This window comes from Adiantum capillus-veneris, chromosome 14 (genome assembly GCF_014529385.1).
Source record: "Adiantum capillus-veneris isolate H3 chromosome 14, ASM1452938v2, whole genome shotgun sequence".
Lineage (NCBI taxonomy): Eukaryota > Viridiplantae > Streptophyta > Polypodiopsida > Polypodiales > Pteridaceae > Adiantum > Adiantum capillus-veneris.
Genome location: NC_140944.1, coordinates 21122799 through 21128858, shown reverse-complemented (window position 1 = coordinate 21128858; position 6060 = coordinate 21122799).

Here is a 6060-nt window from a genome sequence, read left to right as displayed (position 1 = left end):
GAGGGTTTTTTTTTTTGCATGACAAGGTGTGTGTGTGTGTGTGTGTGTGTGTGTGTGTGTGTGTGAGAGAGAGAGAGAGAGAGAGAGAGAGCACTCTGTGTGGAGAAAGATGCCATGGAAAGCTTGGGGTGGAGAGTTGGAGAGAGCACGTCCCCGTGTGCGTTTTTTGTATGCTTCGGCCTATGGCCATGATTGTATATGTGTTTTGTTGTTGAATGAAGAAAGTCTCCCCATTTTGAAGCGTGCGGTCATTTCGTACAGGGTTTTTCTTCTCCCCTCTTCTCTGCTCTGTTACAAGTGGGTTTGGGTGTGTGTCGGCAGTGTTGCCCCCTCGCCAGTGTGTGTGCAAAGAGGGAGAGAAAGTGTGTGGTGTTGTGTGCAAAGGGCAGTGATCTTTGGTGCATTTTCTATGGGTGCGGATTGTGTTATGCCCTGTTGGGTTCGGATGAGTTTGTGTGAGTGTGCATGTGGTCTTGATGATTGTTTTTTTTGGAGGTGGTTTCCAAGTGGGCAGGGGTGTTGTGTATGCCCTGAGCTATAGGAGGCATTTTTGCGTTTGTGTTGGGCATGTTTCTTGTTCCCCCTTTCCATATTTTGGTGTTCCCACTGAGGAGCACGTTGATTGCTCCCGTTGGTGAAGTAAAAATACCGGTTTCCGTATTGGTAAGGATGGCATCCCGAAGCTATGGTCCGATTTTTGGCTTGCAAATTTTGAAGTGTACATGTTGTCTTTGTGAATGCCTAATGAGGACAAGAAGATGCAAACCTTCCCATTGGTGATGCGCGAAAAGGCCAAACAGTGGTTTGAAACTTTGGATATTGATCCGCGACATGCATGTCGGGCTCTATGGGCAAGATTCTTACATGATTTTCATAAGAAAAAGCATCTCTATTTGAGATGGATGCGAGGCTAAAGGTTCTAAAGCAGGATCTAAGTGAGGAATCCAGCTTGTTTCTGGATTGTTTCGAAGCATTTTGGGCAGAGTTAGCAGCGGCGATGTAGCTAGCCAATGGGGAGTACTTCAAATTGGATAAGTTTATGGCATGCCTACATCCGAAGGTGCGAGAGAAAGTGGACTTTGAAAGCCCAAAGAACTAGAATGGGACAGTGGCGATTGCAAGGTCAAAAAGTAGAAAAATTAAAAAGAGGATAGAACAAGGCGTAGCAAGTTATGAAGCAATGGCACCTATTCAACCACAAAGTCCTCCAGAGTCAACTCAGGAGGAAAATCAAGGAATAGGGCTCGCGGCTGCTATTACGCAGCAGTGGATACGTACGGTTCAGGATCTATCAAAGTAGATGCAAGAGCTGCGGTTGAGTGTAATGGACATGGGATAGCCAAGAGGAGCATGGGGCAAGGCAAGGCCGCTACCTAGAAGGTGCTATAATTGTGGAGGCTTGTTCTCTTCTTTTCTTTGGATCTCATAGACTCCCCTTTAGTAGTTAGCTTGAGGGCCTCAACAAATATCCTCAATGCAATGGTTTGGTACAAAGTGCAAATGGCCAAATCATAAAGATGTTGACAAAGTATGTTTACAAGCAGGAGGCGGAGTGGGAAGAGAATCTCGAAAAATGTTTGTGGGCGTACAGGACGTCCTACAAGGTGGTGACCAATTTTACCCCATTTGAATTGGTCTACAATAAGGAGGCGGTGTTGCCGGTGCATATGCAATTGGGTGCTTTGAAGGGGATGTGGCGAGTCAATGCCACACAGAAGGGGATGCTACAGGATCGAATTGCTAGTCTCCAAGCTTTGTAGATGAACAGGGAGGCAACAAAAAATTATTATGTAGAGCAACGGGAGAAGCAAATTGCTAAGTATAATCAGAGTTTGCTTGATAAAAGGATAGAAGAAGGTGATCTAGTGATGAAGTATAAGAGCTATTTAGATTTTACTTTCCAAAAGAAGTTCAAGAAGAAGTGGACAGGTCCGTACAGGGTATAGAAAGCTTTTCCAAACGGGACCTATCAATTAATAAGGGCAACTGGCAAGCTGCTTAGAAACAGGGTGAATGGTGTGCGGCTTAAGCTCTACTTTAACAGAGGTTTGGTGCCTGATGTAAACCAGATTGTAGCCAGGGGGGTTGGGCGACCCACCTGAGGAGACTTGGGAGTAGCGGATATGCGGTGTTGTACATATTGCACATAATGCACGTATGATTGTGCCTTTTTCAATCTGCTTGAGTGCTAGCAAAGTGTTGCAGGTTTCAAGTTCTATAAATATGATGGTGGTTGAATATAAATGTTCAACTGGGGGTGGGCAATGATGGTGTCCGTGCTGGAAAGTGTTAAGTGCAATGTTGTGTATGTGGATAGGTGCATGGTAAAGGGCTAAAGCTAGTGTGGGAGACCTGGCAAGGTAGTGACATCAAAAATGTATGCTCAAAGTGGTTTTTTAGGCCAAGGGACCTCCAAGTTGGGATAATCAAGGTGTTCAAAATGTGGGGGATGCACCCTAGAAGGTAGTGTTTGGGATACTCTAGAGGCTCGTCTGGACAACTCATCAAATGGAGCTTAGGGGTGTGAAAGATATGCTAGTTCAAATTTGGAAGATTTTGCTGATCCCCAATTGATAGGGCAGATGGGGACAGGTGGCCCGGGCCAAAACATGCCAGTAAGTGTATGAACCTCGGGTTGTGGAGCATGCCGTTACTCTTGGATCGTCAATCGGAACCCCACGAGGAAAGTTATGGCCATTTGAAAGTTTATCAGGGGCCAGTTGTGTGTCCATCTGGTCATATTGGAAAGTGTGCCATATGGTAGTTTTTGGGCCTCGTTGGAGTTCTTGGGGGTCGTGTTTTACCATGTGGGTTTATCAAGAATCAATGGCTCCTTAGTCGGGGTCCTCGATGGAAAGTTATGAAAGGACGAAGTTCGGGGCATCGGCTCGGAGTAAGGTGTCATATGTTTTTTTGCCAACTTTGGCAGCTTGGGATTGCAGGACTAGGAAACCTAAGTGTGCGCTCCTTGCCGCACTGTCGAAGCAAGGGACTTGCCAATACACCGTATGCGAGCCACAAACGGCTCCAAGCACACAACAAGCCTAAACTAGCAAGCTCAAGAAAACAAAGGGTGTGTCACTCACCGCTCTACCCTCGCCTTCGTGGTGGATTCCTCGCCGCGATGAAGAAGAAGCTGCAGTCGTGCCGCGCTCAACCGCTTCGCCGCCGTCGTGCCTTCGTAATGCTCGATCGCACACACACTCTCCCTCTCTCTCTATCTCTCACACACACACACAAGGAGGTGAAGAAGAAGAAGATGGAGATGGAGCAAGAGCACTCTTCAATTGCACAAATGAGAGAATGAGTAAAAATTAGGTTTAGTTGGCTTTTATAGGAGCTCACCCCATTCACACTTGGGCGCCCATGCTTAACCAACTAATCCCTTGAATGTCCAAGTTAAAGTGCGCCTCTCATCGGCGATCACTCTACCTTTCCCTATTGGTCCGACAAGCCCGGTACCTGACTCTATCGAATACATAATACACGTCCGTCGTAGGTGATGGGGTGTCCGTGAGCCGTGAGGGTTAACATGCCCCCCTTCCTGATGTAGATTCCGTCCTCGGAAGCTATTGAGTTGAAGCTGGTTCGTCGAGGTGGAAGAGCATTTGAGATGAATGTCCTTAGCCTTCTTCAGTCACTGCAAAATCAAACAACATTGGCACAGTAATTGCATTCTCTTAAGAAGCATATGCAGTTTTAGGTAGACACATTGATTGGTAAAAGAATTTCAAACAATTTGTTAGCAATGAACATTAAATTGCAATGTAATCAAATGCATAAACAGATGTAAAGGTAAAAAATTAAACAAGTCTGGGGTCGCTAATATGACGATCGAAAAGCACTAGAGATCGAATATTAATACCATGGGCAAGCTTCTTAATTTTCTGTGGTCAATTAAGTTGTTTAATCGCGAGAGCCAAGTATTCATGTTCAAGGGCTGACTAGAGGCTATATCTAGAAAACCTTGTAGTTAAGCTACCATAAAAGGAATTTCTCATGAAATCATCGCCTGACTGATTACTTTTTCTTTGACCCCCCAAGGTCTTTTCACAGTGATTCAATTATGATGTGTGTGCTTATTTTGTATGCCTTGGGTTTTTTGCTTTTCAAGGAAAAGCGCCCACACTGGGAACCTCTAGGGCTCTAGTACCATAGGCGATACATGTGAGTGAAGTACCAAATCAAGCTGAGATTTCTCTTCCAGCTTAAAATTTTACATTGTGGCACTTTGATTTTTTGTTTGTTCATTTTCAGCATTTACATTTTGTAACTTTGGGGGGTCATATAACATTGTTACACTCCCCAGGCTCATCACATTAGTAAACTCCCTTTATAATACTTAAGCTAAAGGTCACTAGGGTTAAGCCCACTAGAAAGCCCTAGTACATTTCATACAATGCTGCCTAAATCGGATTAAGAACCTAAGTAACCATTGTTTATTAGGAAGGCATTCCCCATGGTATTAAGAGAAGATCTCTAACACCTAACTTGGTCAAACTAGCTTAGTCGGACTGCTTGATTTTTACACCTTAAACAAGTGATTATGACAAAACATTACATTGAATTAAATGTTTGATACTAAGCCAATGCGCTGAATATTATGCTACCAATCACAATCAAAGCAGACAAACATAGATGCAAAAAGATAACGGCAATGCTAATGGACAAGAAACACCTGTTTGTGTTGATGGTCGCGCTTGATTTGAAGGTTCCATGAAGATCCAAATCCTATCAATAGCAATACGCTCCTGTACACACTAGGAAACAAAAGGAATACCTCCAGGAGGCACATCAGTGGGAAAAGAGAACTTTTCTAATCACTCAACTCTAAAACAGAAACACTCCTATCGTACTAATCTTACCTACCCTCCATCACTCAAGTGATGAGGATCAAAGGTGTTTTATGGCATAGGTTTCCGTTTCACTGTACCAAATGTGACATGTGTAGGTCTGAGTCAATGTTTTGATTTTAATGTGCATACTCGTTTGCTAATTGCTCTTGCTCTTTTTTTTTTTTTGTGAGTATAAAGCTTTATATGTACATTCCCTAAGATTGGAGATTGAGAGGTCAGGGAAAAAGGTTGAGAGGGAAACAAATGAATGATGACTGTCAGCAAACACTCCCCCCTTCCTAGGGTAGATCATACCGTTTGAAATGAGCTTGTCACCCTTTGAAACCAATTGTTCCAGTTGGTAATAGGTGAGGATTTTTGCCAGTAGTTTGTTATTACCCTAGGTGCCTTGTCAAGCTGCAAGGGTGGTAAGGTACTCTCCCAGGATCGAACTTGAAGTGGTTCATCAGGTGATTCTTGAACACTGGGAGGTGTGGATTCTTTTGTAGCTTCATGGAGGTCCACTACTATAGATGGAGGCTGTGTAGAATCTTTTACCTCTATGGATGTATTACATGAGGAGCTAGAATCTTCATGGGACTCCCCCCTTCCTGAGCTAGGTGGAACAAATCATTCTTTCTTTGGTAACCAAACTAGCTCGGGAGCGGGTGTGTAGCATTCTGTGATTTTTTTCTTTCCATGATCATTGATTCGTTTTGGAGCTACGGGATTGGGCTCACTTGGGTCAGGTGATAGGTAAGAGCACAATCTACGTTTGGGCACCCAGATTTGATCATTTCCTTCATAGTATCCTTGGGCTTCCAATAGTCGTTTAGGGATCCATCGCAACATTTTCTTACTTTTCTTGGAGCGATTGGTACGTTTCTTACAAGGCTTCTGTTTTTTAGCACTAGCTATGGTCACTAAAGAAGCTTTAGGGACCCACTTGTATGTTTTCTCTGTTATATTAGGATGGTTCTTGTGTGTCTCAAGCTTTCTTTCAACTACATTAGTTGAAGCTCTAGAGAGTTGGGCTATGGGGACGTATGGTTCAACCTCCTGGACATGCAATGTCTTGGGTTTTATTTCCTTGGGCAATATCTCAGGGACTATGGCTTGAGTGGTAGGGCTAAGAGTTGGTTTTTGCGTTGTAACACCCCCAGTCCCCCAATCAATAGTGCATTTGGTGGCTATCATCCACGTGCGGCCTAGGTTTATATTACCC